General features: G+C 31.1%; 3 long non-coding RNA genes across 4 annotated transcripts; all 3 read left to right on the top strand.

Moving 5' to 3' along the window:
• Positions 1 to 10,825: 10,825 nt before the first annotated feature.
• LOC135147809 (uncharacterized) lies at positions 10,826 to 11,348 on the top strand. The gene is made up of 3 exons (XR_010285630.1): positions 10,826 to 10,983; positions 11,084 to 11,135; positions 11,248 to 11,348. It is a non-coding gene; the product is annotated as an uncharacterized LOC135147809 (long non-coding RNA).
• Positions 11,349 to 11,768: 420 nt separating this feature from the next.
• Positions 11,769 to 13,532, top strand: LOC135147635 (uncharacterized). The gene is made up of 5 exons (XR_010285293.1): positions 11,769 to 11,892; positions 12,414 to 12,528; positions 12,612 to 12,710; positions 13,211 to 13,306; positions 13,401 to 13,532. It is a non-coding gene; the product is annotated as an uncharacterized LOC135147635 (long non-coding RNA).
• A 1,851-nt stretch (positions 13,533 to 15,383) lies between these two features.
• Positions 15,384 to 17,879, top strand: LOC108203950 (uncharacterized). 2 transcript variants are annotated; one of them, XR_001803580.2, is made up of 5 exons: positions 15,384 to 15,519; positions 15,587 to 15,698; positions 16,501 to 16,614; positions 17,265 to 17,353; positions 17,444 to 17,879. It is a non-coding gene; the product is annotated as an uncharacterized LOC108203950 (long non-coding RNA). The 2 variants fall into 2 exon arrangements; XR_001803579.2 differs by having other exon boundaries at positions 15,384 to 15,698.
• The last annotated feature ends 6,673 nt before the right edge of the window (positions 17,880 to 24,552 follow it).

Genomic DNA, 24,552 nt, shown 5'->3' with positions numbered 1-24,552 from the left:
AAAGTATGTTTTACACGGCTTTACATGTATTTAAGTGATATAAGATACTGTATTCGCAATGACATACTACATGTCAAATACAATATTTAAGTATATCATCTAAATTATAGAAATTAACTTGACAAAAATGATTCCTATAAAGATTGTACCATTAAAGGCAAGAAAAACAAATATACACTCATTATTCTAATAAAATCTAAGACGGACGATTTGTACTTTCGACATATTTGATCAATAGTGCAAATCAGTACAACTCATACATTTATCTACAGTCGAATCATCTACATTATTTTTAAATTTTATCTTGTATAAACACAAATTCATGTTTTAATTCATTTAGTTTGTTTGTTAATTTTTAATAATCATCTAATATATTTAAAACGAAACATAATCCAATTATTAGACTAAAAAGATGTATAATTTAAATGAAAACTAATTTAAAGATAAGTTACTATTACTTAATTATATGATATGGGGAAAGAATGACCATTTTTTTATATATTTTTTTTCATAAATCTTGACACACAAAATTGATTTTTGTTATTTTAATCTTATAAGCTAGTTCAGTATGTATATATCAATCATAACAATCATACCAATTTTCATTTCTCATTCTATAGATGATTTTACTTGATTTTTTACTTATTGGAAAAATTTCAGTCAAACATATTTTGTCTATGAATCTGATTAATCATCTATTCATGATTGAAGTTTTAATTACTAAATATATAGATATTATCATATCTACGTACACGTACATGATAAAATACTAATTAATATTCAATTGTAGTGCTTTATATAGGCGAAATGCAGGTGAATATAACGTTATTAGCCATATGCTGCATTCGAGAACGCATCATTTTCAAAAGTAACCATCATTTAAATATAAAATGATATATTAGCACATATCGGGTCGAATTCATGTACCATTTCCGCAACTGTTTCTTTTAAAGACAACGTTATCTCAGACTGAGACAAATTATTCTTAAATAATATATTTTCAGAATTTACGATTTTTAATCCAGTCACTTTTATGATACAGAAATTATCTCTATAAATAAAAAATAGACTACAAATCATTTATTATAAATTTATATTATTAGATGATATATTATATATTAATAAATATAAAAAATAAAATCATTATTGAAAATTGATGGTATTTAAGTCTGTCTAAATAAAATGTCAAATATTTTTTTGTTCACATGGCATATACATATTATATGTATTATATTAGAATACAAATATCATTTGACATAGTGGTAAAAAAAGAGGTAAAGTTTAGTGGATTCATGAAGTTAAATTTTATCAAATTACAAGAATAAATTAGTCTTTTCAAATGAATTAAATGTCTTGCAATTTAAATTAGTAGTTTAATTTAGTGTGTGTGCGCGCGCGCGTATAATTTGCTTAGTATTTCATGAGTATTTTAAATATGAATATATTAGACATATTTGTATTTTGAAATTTAATCGGTCTCATAAGGTATGAATAATTTAAAATTAGATGATTTTGATGTCAATATAATTAGCTCAAAAACAATCATGTTGAAACGTTTTAGATGTCTAGACAACTTGAATTTATGAATTGAAATAATATTAAATATTAACTTATTTAAGTTCTATCAACTCTTTCAACTTATTAAGTTTCTCAAAATAAAATATTAAATATTTTTTTGTTCACACGACGCATACATATTATATGTATGGTAGTAAAACACAAATGTCAAGTTAGCACAGTAGTATGAAAGAAATGGATGTTAGTGGATGCCCCATGTTGGGCTATTATTAATATAATAGATTTTATAAAATACTCTTTTTTGAAAAATATACTCTCCCCTTTTTTTTAATTTATTCAAAATATTTTATTAAAAATATGCAAAACTTTCATTTTTCTGAATTTTTTAATAAATAAATTGTGTTGCAAATAAGTGACCGGAGAAGTTAACATATAATGCAATAGAAAGTAACTCCAAATTTTTTCAAAAAAAAATTGCTTTGTATTTGATTACTGATCGTATTAAAAAAAATTTATATATAATTACTTATAGTCACATATGATATTTTCGTAAATATTTTTGGAAGATAATAAAAATATAGTATATTTGGTAAATTTTCAATATCTTATACAAATTAATTTCCAGTGCTAGCTGGTTGATTTAAAAGAATTTTTTTTTTGTCACAAGATACTTTCTCGTATAACGAATTGTATCAGAATACAAAAGCTGGTGCCAGGAGTTCCTTTCGTTCAAGAAAGTTTACCATCTACCCTCGCACATGCAAAGATGACCGGGGACGCTTAGACAATAAAGCTTTAATGTCGATATGAAAACACCCATAAGAAAATTTGTTTAATAAAAAATCATATAAAATTTTGTGGCCATTTTACATCACTTATACTTTGGTAGTTTGGTAGAGAAGTCACGCGTCGGACGGGGGTGCATATTCTTTCCGTGCTCACACGCTTTTGCGACTACATAAACGTTTCAGCCTGCATATGTATCTCTAGTTAACAAGTTTCTCCCTGATTTTATACTGTATTTGCTTCCTTGTTCTTCAAGATTCACGCCTCCTCTGTATTAATCCTTTTCTTGCTTTCTACTTTTACTATCCTCTCTACTACTTGTCCTCTTTACGGTTTATACGTCGTCATTGCATTGATTCTTTTCTCTGTTTTCACTTTGCCTGATTTCGCTACAGCCGAGACTGCGTTATTGAATGATACTCCTTCCGTCCCTCCCATTTCTTATCGAATGGGTTGGACACGGAGGTTAAGAAATATGAATAAAATAGTGGAAAAAAGAAAGAAAAGTGCGTGAAGTGGCGGTACCCATTGATTTTTAATGTATAAAAGGAAAAGAGTGGAGTAAAAGTAGTTTGAAAAGAAAAGAAAAGTGGACAAATAGTGGGACCCATTGATTATTTTTTGGTAAGTTTTGAAATGTCCAAAATTGGATGAAGTGTAATTAAAGAAATGCGTGGGGACTGGGACGGAGGGAGTATAGTTTAAGTACTTGACTGATCGATCCGGTTGCGAAAAATATGTCTGCCAGGAGTTTGTTGCTGTATTTTACTCTTCTTGTCTTCTTTGCCCTAGGTTTGCAAGCTTCGGCTGAGACATGTTCTCGATGGTATGTTTTTTTATGTTTCTTTACGTTTTACAATGAATCCCACCTGTATAAGACTTTTATATATAATTGACATAAAATACATGTCATTAAGATGTTCCAGCAAAGACAACAATGTCATTTATATACCTTCAGGGTGAAGAAATCCTGCATTTCTTTGAGATTTGTGAGTCTTGTGAAAACGTTTCCAATTGGTCCAGATACTGATTCATTGTAAAACATAAAGAAACATCAAAAAACATACCATCAAGAACATCAGTCTCAGCCGAAGCTTGCAAACCTAGGGCAAAGAAGACGAGAAGGGTAAAATACAGCAACAAACTCTTGGCAGACACATTTTTCGCAACCGGATCGATCAGTCAAGTGCTTAAAAAAAAAAAAAAAAAATTTTGCCTCGGCAGGAGTTTTTGTGTCTTTTGTAGTGCTTTTCTTGCTTAGCTTTCGCGGTGTTTATCCGTTGGAGATTTTGTTGTTTTTTACTGTTATTCTGGTTTATTTCTTCTTGGTTGGTGCTGCCTCTTCGAGTCTGTTCTTAGAGGTGGTGGTTGAGAGGAGTCCTCTCGTTGTAAATTCTCTTTTCTATTTATAAATTCTCACGAGGTGCCGCCCTCATTTACCCAAAAAAAAAAATTACCAAAAATTGTCAATGGTACCATCATTTGTCTACTTTTTTTTTCATTTCACACTATTTTTACTCCACTATTTTCCTTTTATACATTAAAAATCAATGGGTCCCGCCTGCCACTTCACCCACTTTTCTTTCTCTTTTCCACTACTTTATTCATATTATTTTGATTTTTTACACATAATTTTAAATTATAAAAAAGTTTTTATTTATCAAATGTTGGTCAATAAAATGTTTATAACTCAAATTTTTATTTTAGAAACTAATAATCAAAAACATGTATGTTATAAATTTTATATCACTCGAAAAAATAAATAGACATGAGTCGGCTCAAAACAAATTTAGTTGAATCAAACTTATTTTCCATCATCTCATATTATAAAAATATATAATTTCATAATTTTATTCATTAAATAATAACCAAAAATATCTATTTTACACATTTTAATCACATGCAAAAAGTCACATAGACATGAAATACATAATGTACACATTTATATGAGTACTAGCTGTCTGCTGACAACTTACACAAATTTAATATAATCAAACTTATTTTTCTCGATATTTTATTACATAACATATTGAACAACCTTTGTTCGTAGCAAATTGATCTCATATCCTCCTATTAAAATGTAATGATGTTATTGATTGGGCCACGAAAATCTAAAGAAGCAAACCTAGTCATTAGGTTATTTCGCAGGCCCACTAAACAAAAGGTCTCAAGTTTTATCTGACAAGTGTACGTGGCGTCTCTCAGATCGCTTCGTACTAATTTTCTAATTTTCTATAATTTTTGAATGAAAATTATCAAAAATTAAAACTACTTTTTTTAGTTTTGGGTATATTGGAAGCAAATTTCAGAATCTGATTTTGTTTCAGATTATTTATGGAATATAGAAATTTGAAAATTTTAATCTGATTTTGTTTCAGATTATATACTTATATAAAGGAGAAGCGAGGAGCGTGTATGTGGCGCCTCTCACATCGCTTCGTTCTATTTTTCTAATTTTCTAGAATTTTTTAATGAAAATTATCAAAAATTATAACTACCTTTTTTAGTTTTGGGTATATTGGAAGCAAGTTTAAGAATCTGATTTTGTTTCAGATTATTTATGGAATATAGAAACTTGAAAATTTTAATTTGATTTTGTTTCAGATTATTTAATTATGGGAAAGAGTAGAACTATTTTTTTAGTTTTGGGTATATTGGAAGCAAGTTTCAGAATCTGATTTTGTTTCAGATTATTTATGGAATATAGAAACTTGAAAATTTTAATCTGATTTTATTTCAGATTATTTAATTATGGAAAAGAGTAGCATATAAGTCTCTCTGCACCTATAAATATCTCTATAGATTGTAGGATTTTGGATCATCTAAACACAACATCCTCTCTCTCAATATCACAACCCTATCTACCTCTGGTGATAGTTGTCTTTCGATTTCTAACTCGGTTGTGTCGTTCTTCTGCAACGAAAAATGAAGGCTGTTTATACAGTATTAAAAAAATAAAAATTGTTGCAAGCAAAGGTAGTTAGAGACCGCTACGTAGGAGTCGACAAATCCAAATATGGGAAAAAAAATAAAGTCTTGACATGATATTGATGGTCAATAAATTAACTATTAGTGAGGTATGTTTGTTGGTTATTATTTTATAATATTTGTTTTGTTCATCGGACATGTTTGTTGTTGTTAATTTTTATATGATTTATTTTGTATACGGAAAAAAATTATTCATGTATTATCTGTTTGCTCCGTTCAAGCAACCTTTTGTGCACAATCAATCAAAAAAATTGGAGGAGGTGACAATGTAAGAACACGATTACTTTAAAAAAAACATAAATAAAATTAAGATTCATCGTACTTTAAATTGTTAATTACGTGCTTAAATTTATTTTCATTTTTTCATCATGAATTATAGTCCAGTTTTGCAATTTTATATATTATTAGTGGTATTACATCAAGATTTTCATAATATAAAATTTATTTTATCCTACAAATATTAATTTTGAATCATTAATATACTTTTTATAAACATCCATAAAATTATTTTATTCTACAAATATTAATATTAAATCATTAATATAATTTTTATAGGCCGCCGCAACGCGCGGCTTCTCAACTAGTTTAATATAATCAAACTTATTTTTCTCGATATTTTATTACATAGTAACAAATTGAACAACCTTTGTTCGTAGCAAATTGATCTCATATCCTCTTAAAATGTAATCATGTTATTGATTGGGCCACGAAAATCTAAGGGGCCGTTTGGCTGAGCTTAAAATAAGTGCTTCTTGCTTAAAATAAAAAAGTGAAGTAGAAGTTAGAAGTTAGTTAAGACTTATAAGTGATTAAAGTGTTTGGCAAAAAAGTAGAAGTCATGAAACAAAAGCTAGGAATCGTAGCTTTTTTTAAGTGCTTCTCGACTTTTTACACAAACGGTACGAATAAGTGCTTCCAACTTAAAAGTCCAGAAGCGGAGCTTAAAAGCCCCGCCAAACACCCACTAAAGAAGCAAACCTAGTCATTAGCTTATTTCGCAGGCCCACTAAACAAAAGGTCTGAAGTTTTATCTGCCAAACCCATTAGTAATCAATATCAATTCAATATTTCAATATCAATATTCAATTCATTCAATATCAATATTCTTGATAAAACAGGCAAGATCATTCATGTTTTTTCAAAGCCTGTGATGGTAAAGAACGCGTTTCATGCGGAAGTCGAAGCAATTAAATACATAATGGACTTAATTCTCAGTCATAAATTGCCAGGAGGGCAAGTAGCTATCTGCTCAAATTGCACAGAGGCAATTCGATTTTTCCGTAAGGTGCATCTATGAGCTTGTACTCGAAACATCAATCCACAATCTTTGATCTTTATTGAACTCTACACTAAGTCTATTTTATATTCCTAGAGAGCTCAACATAGAGGCCGATGCTCTAGCTAAAGGAGGCCTGCATAGAGCTTTATCAGCTTCATATTGGGAGTTATGATTATTACGCTAAAGATATGGACTAGGGGAAATCTTCTTGGATGGAGATTTAGATTGTAAGGTCATCTCAGCATGGTTCTGAATGAAATAGCGAGGAGGCGACTAGAGTGAACAAGCATGGATGGTAATACAGTGCTATATAGTTTATGTATTTGGGTGGTTAGTGGTGCTCATATATGAGCATCCATTTTCTGGGAACTAGTTTATCTTTATTCTCGGGCTCAAGTTGGTTGTAGAGTCTGCCTTGAGTCAGGGCCGGCTCAACACTAAGGCGAGCTAAGCGGTCGCTTAGGACCCCAACCCTAAAAAGGGGCTCAAAATTTTTCATAAGTTTTACATTATTATATATTATGTGTTTTCTATTTCTCGTGTTATAGTACTTTTCAATGTTTAATTAGTTTAAATGTTACATTAATATACAAATAAACCTAATAATAAATAAAAAAACAACATATAAAATGGTATATAAATTTTGTGTAAAATAGAAATATAATTAATTATCATCTCATCATAAATAATTTTTGTGCATAATTCTATAATAATCTAAAATATACATTATTTTTAATAAAAATTATTTTTTATATATAGAAAAGGCCTCTTGTTAAAGTTTGCTTAGGGCCTCAAATCTAGTTGAGCCGTCACTGCCTTGAGTCTGTTTGTACTTTTATTATTAATCAAGGTTTATAAAAAAAAATAATATTCAATTCAATTCAACATCAATCAATATTCAATATTTCAATTTATTCTTAATAGTTGCTAGTAGACCTGACAAACAGTTCGTGTCGTGTACTTTCGTGTTTTCGTGTACTGAACCCTAAACCCGAACCCAAATTGTTTCGGTTTCGTGTACCAGTTCTGGAACACGTACACGAACCGAATTATTTCGTGTCAACACGAACCGTACACGTTAAGTACACGAAAAATTTCGTGTACCTTCCGTGTACCACAAACAGTCCGGATGAAATGTACACGAAATACACATTTGTACACGAAAGTACACAGATTTCACAATTAATCTATTATTTTTATATTTTTCTGTGACAAACAATAGATTAGACATATAATAAATTCATAAAATAACATAAATGAAATAATAGAACTGAAATTGATTAAAGAATATATATAAATATGTATAATATATTTTTTAATTTATATTTATTTATTTAGTTCGTGTACTTTCGTGTCGTTCGTGTACTTATATCAAAAACCGAACCCGACACTAATAGTAACGTGTACTTTTCGTGTTCGTGTACTTTCGTGTTCGTGTACCGAATATTAAAAACCGAACCTAAACTTTTCGTGTCGTGTTTACGTGTCGTGTACCGAATTGTCTGGTCTAGTTGCTAGCACTAGCCTTTCTTTTTTACTGAAATCACCCTCCCTCTTTTTTAGCATTACACTATCTCTTTTGGGCATATCAGTATTTTCCTTTTTTCTGGATCTTCTGATAACCCATCGGATCTGACCCAGATATTTCCTATACAATTTTGTACTGGAGCTTGGAGGTGCTTAGAGCAACTCCAGCAGCTTCCCTATTTGGAGTCTTAAACCAAAATATGAGGAATATGAGAAAATAATCCACTCCAACAGTATCTTAGTGATTCCCTAAATCACTAAGATCCACTAGCCATCCCTTATCTTTAGGGAACCTCTCTCCTCTCCTAAATCTTATTTTATAATAAACTAGTTGAGAAGCCGCGCGTTGCGGCGGCCTATAAAAATTATATTAATGATTCAATATTAATATTTGTAAAATAAAATAATTTTGTGGCTGTTTATAAATAGTATATTAATGATTTAAAATTAATATTTGTAAAGTATATTAATGATTAATATTAATATTATAAAAATCTTGATGTAATACCAATACTAATATATAAAATTGCAAAAATTGGACCATAATTCATGGTGAAAAAATGAAAATAAATTTCTACATGTAATTAACAATTTAAGGCACGACGAATCTTAATTTTATTTGTGTTTTTTTTTTGAAAAGTAATTATGTTCTTACATTGTCACTTTCCTCCAATTTTTTTGGATTGATTGGGTACAAAAACATCTAACTTAAATCCGTGAGACAGTGGTCTATAATTACCATTGCCTGTAACAACCTTTATTTTTTAAAACTCTACAAACAGTCTTCACTTAAAAGTTGCTTGAACGGAGCAAACATATAATGCATGAATAATATTATTTTCCTGTATACAAAGTAAATCATATAAAAATTAACAACAACAAACATGTCTGATGAACAAAACAAATATTATAAAAGAATAACCAACAAACATACATCACTGATAATTTATTTATTGATTCATCTATCAATATCATGTCAAGATTATATTCTTCTCCCGTGTTTGGATATGTCGATTCCCACATAGCGGTCTATAACTAACTTTGCTTGTAACAACCTTTATTTTTTTAATACCCTATAAACAACCTTTACTTAAAAGGTGCTTGAACCGAGCAAATGTTGCATAAATAATATTTTTCTGCAAATATTATAAAAGAATAACCAACAAACATATATCGTTGCACAAGAACGGCACCACCGAGTTAGAAATCGAGTAAGAGAACTATCACCAGAGAGAAGTAGGGTTGTGGTATTGAGAGAGAGGAGGTTGTGTTTAGATGATTCAAAACCCTACAACCTATAGGGGTATTTATAGGCACAGAGACTTGTGTGCTACTCTGACCATAATTAAATAATCTGAAACAAAATCAGATTAAAATTTTCAAGCTACTATATTCTATAAATAATTTGAAACAAAATCAGATTCTGAAACATGCTTCCAATATATCCGAAAATAAAAAAGGTAATTCTAATTTTTGATATTTTTTATCCAAAAATTCCAGAAAATTAGAAAAATAGAACGAAGCGATGTGAGAGGCGCAACCTACACGCCCCTCGCTTCTCCTTTATATAAGTATATTGATTTTGAATACAAACATGTTCTCTCTCTTCACCTATTGCAATAATGGTAACTTTTAATAATAAAATAGTATATAAGGAATGAATATAAGGAATATTGTTGGAGGTGAGAATAGCTATTATTATCTTAAGTCACTAGGATCCAATATTTTATATTATATTTAAGGAATGGGCTAAGATGCTGCTGGAGATGCTCTGAGAGCAAGTCCAACACTATGCTAAGAGGTTTCCTAAAAATATTATAAAATAATATGTCTTTGTGATTTAGCACAAAATTTAGCACATGAGCTCCAATAGTACTCCCTATATCCATTCCCTATTTTATAATAATATTAAATTTAAACAACTGCCATCTATTTGGAGTGGAGGAAAGAGGGAAATGATGTGGAGAGAGAGAAATGAATATTTTAATGATAAAAATAGTTTAAAAGTGGCTAGCATATTCTAAAAATAGGGAAGGGGATGCTTGTGCTAGTGATTTAGCACATCACTAGCATAATGTTGGAGTGCAATTTTATCCCATATTCCCTATTTTTGAATTTAAGACTTGATTTAGCACACCTATTAGACTTGTTCTTACTATCGGGTCAGAGTGCTTCACTGGGTTTTGACCAGTCCTTTGCTGTTTCCTGGCATAACTGCTGGCGGAAATCATGGCGTGTATACACACACTCCTTTTCTTCTGGCGGAAAAACTCACAATTCAAAATTTGAGAATGATTGATAAACTAATCATTCATCGTCGCTGTAGGTGGTCGTGAGCACGTTCCGTTCGCGCAGTTGTCTCCTTCCTATGCTCGAAATTCTTCAAAACATCGATCTATCCGTGAAGATGCCAAAGATGTTTTTAGTCAATACAGGCAGAAAACAATGGTGAACAAGGAGAATATGTTGCCTGATTTTGTTTTGCAGCAGACTTTAAAACCAGGTAATTGGATTGTGTGTTTATCGCCTTACAGTTTTTTCTCAGTTTCGTTAGATTTGTTCTTAATTGAGTAATTTTATTTTTGTTTTGAATTAAGTCATGTTATTCACATCTCCGAACGATATATAAAATTGTGCAAGATTTTGTGAAACTATGCCTGTTATTATGTTTAAATTTTAATATATCTTGATGTATTTGTGTTAACGTTTTGTGTGCAGAAAATTAAGAATCCAATCAACAAAGGAGGGTGGAAGACATTGTTTTTCAAATGGAGTCATGGGTATACAGATATGAGTATGTAAATTTGTACAAACGGAGGAGTCACGGGTATACAGATATAAGAATTGTTTTTCAGGCAAATCTGTATACTTCCGCCATCATCTAGGTAATGCCATCAGGAAATAAAACTCTTTTATTAGTTTATTTAGATTAAGAGATAAAGGTGCTCATTCCTCTCAAATCATTATTTTTTTTGCCCATGCCAGCGTGTTCAACTGAGGCCCATCAATACAAATTCTCTGGCTTTTCTCATTACCGGTAAGTATGTATGTTTATTCTTCGTATGATATGCAGTTAACTCTTTCATTACACATCTAACTCTGTAAGTTTTCCTTATTAATATTTTTTCATCCTGATCTCTTTGCTGCAGTTTGAGGACTGTACATTTGAATGGCTCTACTTACAAAGTTAGATGAAAGAGTTACAGGGTTCAAAAGAAATTGCAGATTTCAGACGAGGAGTTCTCGAAGGTATGATCTTTTTGTTTTATTTAACCATCGAAATTAACGATTGATATTGGATCCCTGTTCTTTGTATATATGTTTGTTACTGTGTATCATACATTGTGTTGGATCATCTAATGTTGATTTTTATGTTTTGTTTCGGGAACTTAATCCTAGTAAACAGTGGAGATTTGCATTCTTATCTTTGGGTAGACCAGAGTATATATCTGCTAGACTCAGACATTGATAGTATATCATGTTATTAATAAATATTGATTTAAATGATGAAAATATATTATTGTGATTGTAACTTCAATCCAACTGGACTTTGGCTGATAAAATTCGACGGGTAATGAGAAAATCGCTATATTCTGCACAAAAGACATGCTATCATCCATATCTAGAACTTCTAATTACACACATTCAGAATCCGCTCTTCTTCTACAGGACACGAATACAAACTCCACGACTATTAGAATAGAGGGCCACCTGAGATTTGCCTATGCTATGACACCACGAATTCTAGCTTGAGCCATCCTCACGGCGAGTCTAATTAGGAGTATATAATAAAGGTATCTTCTTTGCGGACTTACTTTCACAGTATTTTTGATGCAATTGGTGTTCTAAATTCTACACATATAAAATCACTTATTGTCATAAAAACAGCGCAACTTTTCTTGGTCTTGCATTGTTATCTTTATCAGTTGTGTATAATTTGGCCTTGAGCTAAAAGAACTAACTTAAAAATGAATGCTGAAACTATTGGTTCTTATTTGGGTGAAAATAGTGATCCGAACACTATTCAGATTTCTACTGGACACCGTGGTATATTCCAGTTGTATTATGTTTGCTTTAGTGACACTTTAGAATGCTAAAGAAACCACCTCTGTATATTATGTAGGTTGATGCATACCAACACCTTTACATGATGTTTCTTTAAAAATTCAAAACAAAAACTCTAGTGATGAATATGCATACTCTGGTACCTGCATTCTTTAAGAAAAGTGATGAATATGCATACTCTGAAGTGATAAATATGCATACCTGCGTTATAGTCTATAATCGATAGCTTTGTACATTTGCTATATTTTAGGAGTATCGCTGCAAAGGCAAGAAAAATACTGTAAGGCCGTTCAATAATATTCTGTGGTTCTAACAGTTTCAGAATGAGAAAAGAAAATTCTGTAAAATAGGGGTACGCCATCCAGGTAAGTGTCTAATATAAAACACTCTCATGATGTTATTTAAATGCAAGTGTGCACAATTTGTTAACGCTTTTTGTCCTCTGTAGCTTGGTATCATAATGACTCAAGTACAAGACCGAGAAATTTGTTGAATTCTTTCAACAAAGTTGGTGATAACAATGTTTCAGGAAGCCAGTTTAGACCAGGTATGGTCAAGTACATCAACACATGAGATTTCAGCTATTTGTTAAATCTTTAAATTTATATATTGTTTGTGATTGTGTTTTTTCCTAATTATCCATATAAATTAATATAATTATGTATTGAAATATTGTATCAATTTTAATATAAGATTAATTTTTAAAATAATAGTTATATTTTTGTTAAATATTTAAATTTATTTATTATTTGTGTTTGTATTTTTTCCTAATTTTCCATATAAATTAATATAATTATGTATTGAAATATTGTATCATTTTTAATAGAAGATTAATTTTTAAAATAATAGTTATATTTTTATAGAAGGTTGTTAAGTAGACACTTTTATGGTGTCTTAATATTTTTATGTTATTATTTTTTTATTTTTATATTACATGTTTGATCGTCACTTCTCAGTCGATAAATCTCTAAAAATGTAACTCACTATGAGATATATGAATAACAGATTTTAAATTTCCATGCACCTCAATGCATAAACAAAATGCAGCTCATGCAGGTGATAGTCATAGCAGCAGCTTCGCATCGATGTCAGGAACTAAGGCCGGTCTGAGGAAAACCACCTTTCCAGATGCAGGAGACATGGGTTAGTACCTCTGTTGACAAATATTTTGGTCATTACCTCTTATGACTCTCTAATCTCTCTAATACCGATGTTCCTCATGTCCTGTTATGAACAGACAATGTTGCGGATGACGATACTAACACTGACTGAGGAAGAAGAAGGTTTGCAAGCTTTTAATCCCCTGCAATTCCGTGTTCCTTGCATGTGTCTTGGATTTTTGAAAGAAGTATATCACCTTCGAAATTTCACAGACAGTACACACAGTGGCGGAGGCACATTACACTACAAGAATATGCGTCATTTACGACGGATAACTTACGACGGATTCGTGGGGGCGCGCGAACTTACGACGGAAATCATAATATCCGTCGTTAGATCACTGTTTACGACGGCAAACTTACGACGGAAGTCTTGTGCGCCTGATCTTACGACGGATTATTGATTTCTGTCGTAAGTTATTACGACAGATTTATTACTCCGTCGTAAGTTTCTTATTATAATATATTTAAATTAGAAAAAAATCAAAAGAATTCAGTTCTGAGTACGGTGTCGTTTTTACATTAGTAACTTACGACGGAGTTCGGTCTTCCGTCATAAATTCGTTATTTTAATTTTTTTTAAATTAAAAAAAGAAGTGAGTGCCAGATCGAAAGGCGGCGCCGTTTTTTGCATACAAACTTACGACGGATTCCGTCGTAAATTCACCAACCATATTTAATGCCACCCGCCACATTTAAAAATCATTTTGGATGATCTGACCTTACGGATGTTATTGTAATGTGTTAATATTGAGTAAAATAAATTTTAAAAAATTAGCCTTTTATTTGGTGTGTGAATTTTGTAGTCAAATGCGGTCAAAATACTTAGACTTTAATGAAATATTTACCTGAAACATGAAACTATTTTTTTAAAAAACGTTTTTGACGATCCAACCGTACGGATGTTATTATAATGTGTTAATATTGATTAAAATAAATTTTTTAAAAAATAGCCTTTTATTTGGTGTGTGGATTTTGTAGTCAAATGCGGTCAAAATACTTAGACTTTAATGAAATACTTACCCGAAACATGAAATTATTTTTTTAAAAAACATTTTTGACGATCCAGTTATTATAATGTGTTAATATTGATTAAAATAATATTTTTAAAAAATAGCCTTTTATTTGGTGTGTGGATTTTTTTAGTCAAATGCGGTCAAATTACTTAGACTTTAATGAAATACTAACCTCGAACATGGAATTATTTTTTTAAAAATCATTTTGGATGATCCAACCGTACGGATGTTATTGTAACATGTTAATATTGATTAAAATAAATTTTGTAAAAATTAGCCTTTGATTTGGTGTGTGGATTTTGTAGTTAAATGCGGTCAAATTACTTAGTCTATAATCGAGTACTTACCTAACACATGTAACTATTTTAAAAAAAATTATTTTGGACGATCCAACCGTACGGATGTGAATGTAACATGTTAATATTTATTAAAAATAATTTTTGAAAAAAATAGCCTTCGATTTGGTGTGTGGATTTTGTAGTCAAATGCGTTCAAATTATTTAGCCTATAATCGAACACTTACCCAAAACATAAAATAATTTTAAAAAAAATCATTTTGGACAATCCAACCATACAGATGTGATTGTAAGATGATAATATTGATTAAAATAAATAATAAAAAAATTAGCCTTTTATTTGGTGTGTGGATTTTGCAGTAAAATGCGGTCAAATCACTTAACCTTTAATCAAATACTCACCCGAAACATGAAACTATTGTAAAAATAATCATTTTGGACGATTCAACCGTACGGATGTTATTGTAACGTGTTAATATTAATTAATTTTTTTAGAAAAAATAATTTTTTATTTGGTGTGGATTTCTTACTCAAATGCAATAAAATCACTTGGTTTTTAATGGAATATTTACCCGAAACATTCAATTATTTTTCTAAAAATCATATAGACATTTAAAATATAAATTTTAGTTATTTTATATAAAAATACAAATATTTTCAATATATATTTTAAATCAAAAATATTTTAATTTATAATTATATATATATATATATATATATGTCTAGTACAGAAGGGGGAAAAAAGGAGCGGGATTACGAAAAAGAGACTGAAAAAAAAAGCGGTGAAATTCCCCCCAAATCCAAACGCATCGGGCGCTCTCTCACAAAACACACATCCGATGCAATTCTTACAAAATCCTCTCACTACTCACCCTCAATCTGCAGTATGTTTCTAGCTACTGATTTCTATTTTTTTTCAATCATCTGTTCTCTTATTCTTTTCCAAAATAGGTCGTTGTCCTTCGGAAGACACTATGTTCGCTGCAAGTTGCATCAGAGAAATTCATCGATTCATCATTACTCTTCCTACAGGAACCTCCAAATTAGAGTAAATTAATCTTCGGTTAGTTTATTCTCATCTTTGGTCTTCACTTTATCTCATCTTTAATTGTTGAGACTACAAACCAGAAATTAGGTATTATATTTATGTTTGGGCAACTTAATTTAATTATTAATTGAATATTTGGGCTAATCAATTCATGTACTATTTGTGTGTTTGGGCAAAAACAAATTAGTAATCATTTTGTGGAATTTGAGTATGAATTTTTTCTTGGCTAAGAAGCACGATTGAGATTAGAGGTGGACAAGTTATAATTTGAGATAATAAGAACATAATCTGGGTAGGGATTGTAGGTTTTCAAATGATATTTGACAGGTGGAAAAATGATTACATTGTCTTTTAATATTATAACTACTTGAATTTTTTATTAGCTTATAGCATAGTATTAAAACTTGGTCCTCTGGTTTTTGGATTCGCTGAGTTCTTCCTCTGGTTCAGATTGCTTGGTTAGAAAATGAGATAACATTTTTTGACCATTTGGTGGACTAGAAATAATTGAAAGAAATGCTGCAGGCACCGCAGCTAGTCGGACATATTATTGTATCTCATTTTTTGAACATACACTGAACAAAATCCTGGTGCAGATTTATTGATCATAGTAGGAATACAATAATGGGTATCAATAATATTAAGTTGGAGCATTATCAATATAATTGAATCTTTCTTTTTTCGTATTATTTTCTATTTGTATTTGCAACTTTTGTAGGATACAAGATTAAGTTTAGATCAATATAAAGGAAGGTGATATAATTAAATTTTTAAATAGAGTTTAGATTAATGTGTATGATTTTTGTGTGCATTACAGCTATGCAGAGTCAACAAGTGTGCGGTGGGTGTAGGACTATTCTTCTCTATCCAAGAGGAGCAGCAAATGTTTATTGTGCAGTTTGCAATGTAGTTACTACGGTACCACCACCTGGTATGGTCTACTGCTCTATTTCTCTATTTGCATTTGTCTATATTATCTAGTAGTCAGTAAACATATATTTTCTAACATGATTGTCCTATTGTTTCCTATTGATATGGGTCTGCAAGTCATATTTTTTTTTAAAAAAGGAGCGATATAATTTATTATGTTAATGTAATTACTTTTACTTGAGTATTCATGTGATATCAGACTTGTTGTTTACCTTAAATGGTTGAAATTAAGTGTTATCTTGTTAATGTATCTGGTACCTGTTTCTAAAGATATTATCGATTCCCATGAAGATAATTTGGCTGATTTCAAAAAGATGTATTTCTGTCAGTTGGAAAAACTATTCTGTCTTAAGTTGTAAAACGACATATAGAATTTGAATGTTGGGACTTAGGTGCATTTGATCTTGCTGTCCTGTGTCGGTGTTTGGTTCTGGAAAAACTAGTGTGGCGTATATTGTGATGCCACAACTGGATAAGAAACAAATATTATATGCGTTACAAGTAGTTCAAGTAGTACATATTTTTTTCAAGTAGTTTAAGTGTACTCTTTGATTTTTCCAGTGCCTCATGTAGTACATATTTTCTTTCTATAAATCTGCTGAGCTTGTTTTACCTTGCAAGCTAACTGTTAATTTTCCGTGTTTTCTTAAGATTACATATCAGTGTTTTACTGGAAGAAGAGAACACGAAAATCAGCTAACTCGGAATAGAAAGTTTTTGACAGTTGTTCATGTTGTGATGTAAGTTTTTATAGCACTAAAGCTTAGCAGTTTATATTAAATTATGAAGCATCAAGTGTACTTTGTGTAATGTGTCATTACTATTAACAGCATGTTCCTGAGATGTTGCTGTGATAGAAGTCACTGATGAACCTACATATAATGGACCAAATGCTAATGAATTGACAAGAAACAACATAAACTCCATGGTCCTGTGCAGCATCTGAGATGTGATGGCAGTGACAGCCGAACTTTAACAGACACTTGAGAATATGCATGCCCTTAACAAGATGTTTAGTCTGGAAGCTGAAATATCTGTTTTGGAGCAAAAGGTACGAGCTAAGGTGGAGCAGAACCAGAAGAAAGCACCCTTACATTTATTTAGTTTATTATAACGACACTGATCATCATGTTTTGGAGTCTGAATAAGAGAGAAAGTTTCTCATCTTGCTGTCACTATTTGAGCTGTTGTGAATCTTCATCCGGATATATACAAATATTTTTTAGGATGTTATTTAATGAAATTATGATATAGCGGATTGATTCATTTGTTGGATTGTTTCTAAATGTTTGTTATAGTAGTAAAAGATATTGAAGAGGATTGGATGTGTGGACTAGTTTCGGACCTATTTTGAATGCTATAAATGGCAGGAATATAGAAAATAAAACAGTTTTTTTTAATAGATAAATTTCAACTTACGACGGAAATATATGTCGTAAGTTTAAGTTATCTCTAGAACTTGCGACGGACGTTCATAATAGAATTCGTCGGTAGTTACTTTACGACGGACAGTTCTGTCGTAAATTGAATACTTACGACGGATTTAATATGTCGTAAGTTTAGTTATTACTTTAATGAAATTGTGGGTCCCACCAGGTAGAATTTACGACGCTTTACTATACTTACGACGTTTGACCATACTTACGACGCACGTGAAAAATTGTGACGGTTTTTCGAACTTACTACTTGAGAAAAACGACGGAAATATTCCGTCGTAAATTGTGAATTTACGACGGATATTAGGCTTAATTTCCGTCGTAAATACCCTGTTTTGTTGTAGTGTTAAGGCCAGGGTAGGTCCAGGCCCTCCCTGGAATTGGGCCAAAAAATTTTATTTTTTTTTTGATTTTGGAAGCCCAGCCCAGCCAGCATTAGTCCCGAAAGCCCAGGCCCACAAATCAAATAACAAAACCACGCAACAGGGAAGCGGCAAGCGAGAGCAGTAGCAAATTAAGTGAAAAATATTAGAAAAAAAACAATACCCAATTTGTGATTTTTGAATTGTGAAGACAGAGTGAGTGACGGGTACAAACTAAAAAGCACCGGAGCAGTCGAGCAGAGCCCCTGGACATAGGGGTGTCAATGGATCGCATATCCGGTCCGACCCGGTCCGATCCAGGAGCTAACGGAGCGGATATGGATCACCTAAAATAATATCCGATCCGAAAAAAATCCGGTCCGAAAAATATCCGATCCGATATGTATAGGATATGGATTTAATACGATCCGATTTGAAAAAAATCCGATCCGACTAATATATATATATATATATATATATATATATATATATATATATATATTTATTTATATTTATATTTATGTGTGTATATATATACTCTATTAAGATATTACATATATAAATAAATAAATAAAATTAGAGAGCATTTGAACTTGGATAGTTGAACTTATTAGACATTTGGTTTGAGAGTTTTGAGTTGCATTAGTACAACTTATTTAAATTTCAAAGTTTCTCATATTTTATTAGAAGATTTGTAATATTTATAAGTTAACGTAGTGTTTTTAAATCCTAAACTTCCGGAATTTATTAAAGACTCTAATATTTGAACAAGTGTGTTTTTGTATTTTAAAACACCACATTTTGATTTTATAAATTATTATTATTAGTGATTCCAACAAATTTTTATAGGTGAAGACTTTTTTTTTTTAAATATAAACGGAGCGGAGCTCCGATCCGAAAATCCGAAATCCTACGGATTAGGATATGGATCGTGTTCTAAAAAATCCGGTTGAAATCCGATCTGAATCCGGTAAAATTAAACAGATCAGGATATGGATCGTGCCTGATCCGATCCAGATCCGATCCATTGACACCCCTACCTAGACACAGCACGCTCTTCAGTCTTTTACTCTTCTCCGCTTCATAACTTCAACATTCTTGATTCTTCCAATTCCAAAAGTTCATTCAAATTTTTAGGTAATTTCAGTTTAGTATTTTATTTGTGTATTTGTAATTAGATTTTAGAAAATTAATTATTTTTGATTTATACACCACTACCGCAATGACATATTCATAGATATTTTGGAAAGACAAGTTCAAGAGTTAAATGACCGGTTTGACGAAATTGGTACTGAATTACTTTTCGGTATGTCATGTCTTGATCCTCAAAACTCATTTTCTGCATTTGACAAGGAGAGATTGCTAAATTTTGCAAAATTGTATCCGTTTGAATTTTCACCGGTTCATATTATGGAACTTGAATGGGCACTTCCTACCTACTTTCAAGAGGATGAAAGATTTGTGGATCTTGATGGAATTGCGGAACTTGGTAGAAAAATGGTTGAGACAAGAAAACATTTGATTCATCCTTTGGTTTATTTACTTATCAAATTGGCTATGCTTTTACCGGTCGCAACAGCTGGAGTGGAAAGAGCATTTTCTGCTATGAATATTGTCAAGACTCGGCTTCGTAATAAGATTGGGGATGAATGGTTAAATGATCTCTTGGTAACATATATTGAGCGAGACATTTTCTTAAGCGTAAAGACTGAAGAGGTACTTCAAAGATTCTCGCAGGGGAGCACTTTAAACAGGTAATTGTAATGAATTATGTTGTTTATGACTCTTTTTTTTTTTGCACTTTTCTACTTGTAGTTGGGAAAAAAATTAGTTTATTTTGGCCCTCCCTGATTTTTATTCCTGGCTCCGCCATTGAGTACACAGCCCATGACGAGAATGATACCAAAGGAGATCTGCCTGGTTTGCAAAAATTCAGTTATTACATGCTTCTATGATTATTCAAAAAAAACTGGTAGAATGCACATACATCTTCTGCATACCTGCATTGTTTACAAATTTCTGGAAAGGCTACTTGTACCTTGGTCCACCAACAAAACTTTGTTCTAAATGTAAGGCTGTCATGTGGAACGAGGAACGGAACAACAAAGGTGCAAAATATAGCGATCCGTCTTTCTCAATCTGTTGTAGGAATGGTCAAGTAGAGCTGGAACCCGAAAAACAACCACCTCCTTATTTGGCAGAGCTCTTATCTGGTGGTGAGAAAACAACGCATTTTCTCAGCAATTTAGTATCAACATGCTTAAATATTATAGCTTTGCTGTAGTGTTATTATTTTCACCATTAATGTTTTCAAAATTTATAGTCTATTAAAAATTTATATATAATTACTTATAGTCACATATAATATTTTCGTAAATATTTTTGGAAGATAATAAAAATATAGTATATTTGGTAAATTTTCAATATCTTATACAAATTAATTTCCAGTGCTAGCTGGTTGATTTAAAAGATTTTTTTTTTTGTCACAAGATACTTTCTCGTATAACGAATTGTATCAGAATACAAAAGCTGGTGCCAGGAGTTCCTTTCGTTCAAGAAAGTTTACCATCTACCCTCGCACATGCAAAGATGACCGGGGACGCTTAGACAATAAAGCTTTAATGTTCGATATGAAAACACCCATAAGAAAATTTGTTTAATAAAAAATCATATAAAATTTTGTGGCCATTTTACATCACTTATACTTTGGTAGTTTGGTAGAGAAGTCACGCGTCGGACGGGGGTGCATATTCTTTCCGTGCTCACACGCTTTTGCGACTACATAAACGTTTCAGCCTGCATATGTATCTCTAGTTAACAAGTTTCTCCCTGATTTTAAACTGTATTTGCTTCCTTGTTCTTCAAGATTCACGCCTCCTCTGTATTAATCCTTTTCTTGCTTTCTACTTTTACTATCCTCTCTACTACTTGTACTCTTTACGGTTTATACATCGTCATTGCATTGATTCTTTTCTCTGTTTTCACTTTGCCTGATTTCGCTACAGCCGAGACTGCGTTATTGAATGATACTCCTTCCGTCCCTCCCATTTCTTATCGAATGGGTTGGACACGGAGGTTAAGAAATATGAATAAAATAGTGGAAAAAAGAAAGAAAAGTGGGTGAAGTGGGGGTACCCATTGATTTTTAATGTATAAAAGGAAAAGAGTGGAGTAAAAGTAGTTTGAAAAGAAAAGAAAAGTGGACAAATAGTGGGACCCATTGATTATTTTTTGGTAAGTTTTGAAATGTCAAGAATTGGATGAAGTGTAATTAAAGAAATGCGTGGGGACTGGGACGGAGGGAGTATAGTTTAAGTACTTGACTGATCGATCCGGTTGCGAAAAATATGTCTGCCAGTAGTTTGTTGCTGTATTTTACTCTTCTTGTCTTCTTTGCCCTAGGTTTGCAAGCTTCGGCTGAGACATGTTCTCGATGGTATGTTTTTTTATGTTTCTTTACGTTTTACAATGAATCCCACCTGTATAAGACTTTTATATATAAATGACATAAAATACATGTCATTAAGATGTTCCAGCAAAGACAACAATGTCATTTATATACCTTGAGGGTGAAGAAATCCTGCATTTCTTTGAGATTTGTGAGTCTTGTGAAAACGTTTCCAATTGGTCCGGATACTGATTCATTGTAAAACATAAAGAAACATCAAAAAACATACCATCAAGAACATCAGTCTCAGCCGAAGCTTGCAAACCTAGGGCAAAGAAGACGAGAAGGGTAAAATACAGCAACAAACTCTTGGCAGACACATTTTTCGCAACCGGATCGATCAGTCAAGTGCTTAAAAAAAAAAAAAAAAATTTGCCTCGGCAGGAGTTTGTGTCTTTTGTAGTGCTTTTCTTGCTTAGCTTTCGCGGTGTTTATCCGTTGGAGATTTTGTTGTTTTTTACTGTTATTCTGGTTTATTTCTTCTTGGTTGGTGCTGCCTCTTCGAGTCTGTTCTTAGAGGTGGTGGTTGAGAGGAGTCCTCTCGTTGTAAATTCTCATTTCTATTTATAAATTCTCACGAGGTGCCGCCCTCATTTACCCAAAAAAAAAAAATTACCAAAAATTGTCAATGGGTACCATCATTTGTCTACTTTTTTTTTCATTTCACACTATTTTTACTCCACTATTTTCTTTTTATACATTAAAAATCAATGGGTCCCGCCTGCCACTTCACCCACTTTTCTTTCTCTTTTCCACTACTTTATTCATATTATTTTGATTTTTTACACATAATTTTAAATTATAAAAAAGTTTTTATTTATCAAATGTTGGTCAATAAAATGTTTATAACTCACATTTTTATTTTAGAAACTAATAATCAAAAACATGTATGTTATAAATTTTATATCACTCGAAAATATAAATAGACATGAGTCGGCTCAAAACAAATTTAGTTGAATCAAACTTATTTTCCATCATCTCATATTATAAAAATATATAATTTCATAATTTTATTCATTAAATAATAACCAAAAATATCTATTTTACACCTTTTAATCACATGCAAAAAGTCACATAGACATGAAATACATAATGTACACATTTATATGAGTACTGTCTGCTGACAACTTTACACAAATTTAATATAATCAAACTTATTTTTCTCGATATTTTATTACATAACATATTGAACAACCTTTGTTCGTAGCAAATTGATCTCATATCCTCCTATTAAAATGTAATGATGTTATTGATTGGGCCACGAAAATCTAAAGAAGCAAACCTAGTCATTAGGTTATTTCGCAGGCCCACTAAACAAAAGGTCTCAAGTTTTATCTGAGAAGTGTACGTGGCGCCTCTCAGATCGCTTCGTTCTAATTTTCTAATTTTCTATAATTTTTGAATGAAAATTATCAAAAATTAAAACTATTTTTTTTAGTTTTGGGTATATTGGAAGCAAATTTCAGAATCTGATTTTGTTTCAGATTATTTATGGAATATAGAAATTTGAAAATTTTAATCTGATTTTGTTTCAGATTATATACTTATATAAAGGAGAAGCGAGGAGCGTGTATGTGGCGCCTCTCACATCGCTTCGTTCTATTTTTCTAATTTTCTAGAATTTTTTAATGAAAATTATCAAAAATCAAAACTACATTTTTTAGTTTTGGGTATATTGGAAGCAAGTTTAAGAATCTGATTTTGTTTCAGATTATTTATGGAATATAGAAACTTGAAAATTTTAATCTGATTTTGTTTCAGATTATTTAATTATGGGAAAGAGTAGAACTATTTTTTTAGTTTTGGGTATATTGGAAGCAAGTTTCAGAATCTGATTTTGTTTCAGATTATTTATGGAATATAGAAACTTGAAAATTTTAATCTGCAGATTTTATTTCAGATTATTTAATTATGGAAAAGAGTAGCATATAAGTCTCTCTGCACCTATAAATATCTCTATAGATTGTAGGATTTTGGATCATCTAAACACAACATCCTCTCTCTCAATATCACAACCCTATCTACCTCTGGTGATAGTTGTCTTTCGATTTCTAACTCGGTTGTGTCGTTCTTCTGCAACGAAAAATGAAGGCTGTTTATACAGTATTAAAAAAATAAAAGTTGTTGCAAGCAAAGGTAGTTAGAGACCGCTACGTAGGAGTCGACAAATCCAAATATGGGAAAAAAAATAAAGTCTTGACATGATATTGATGGTCAATAAATTAACTATTAGTGAGGTATGTTTGTTGGTTATTATTTTATAATATTTGTTTTGTTCATCGGACATGTTTGTTGTTGTTAATTTTTATATGATTTATTTTGTATACGGAAAAAAATTATTCATGTATTATCTGTTTGCTCCGTTCAAGCAACCTTTTGTGCACAATCAATCAAAAAAATTGGAGGAGGTGACAATGTAAGAACACGATTACTTTAAAAAAAACATAAATAAAATTAAGATTCATCGTACTTTAAATTGTTAATTACGTGCTTAAATTTATTTTCATTTTTTCATCATGAATTATAGTCCAGTTTTGCAATTTTATATATTATTAGTGGTATTACATCAAGATTTTCATAATATAAAATTTATTTTATCCTACAAATATTAATTTTGAATCATTAATATACTTTTTATAAACATCCATAAAATTATTTTATTCTACAAATATTAATATTAAATCATTAATATA

The sequence above is a fragment of the Daucus carota genome, chromosome 7 (genome assembly GCF_001625215.2).
Source record: "Daucus carota subsp. sativus chromosome 7, DH1 v3.0, whole genome shotgun sequence".
Classification (NCBI taxonomy): domain Eukaryota; kingdom Viridiplantae; phylum Streptophyta; class Magnoliopsida; order Apiales; family Apiaceae; genus Daucus; species Daucus carota.
This window is presented reverse-complemented; position numbering and strand designations above follow the sequence as displayed.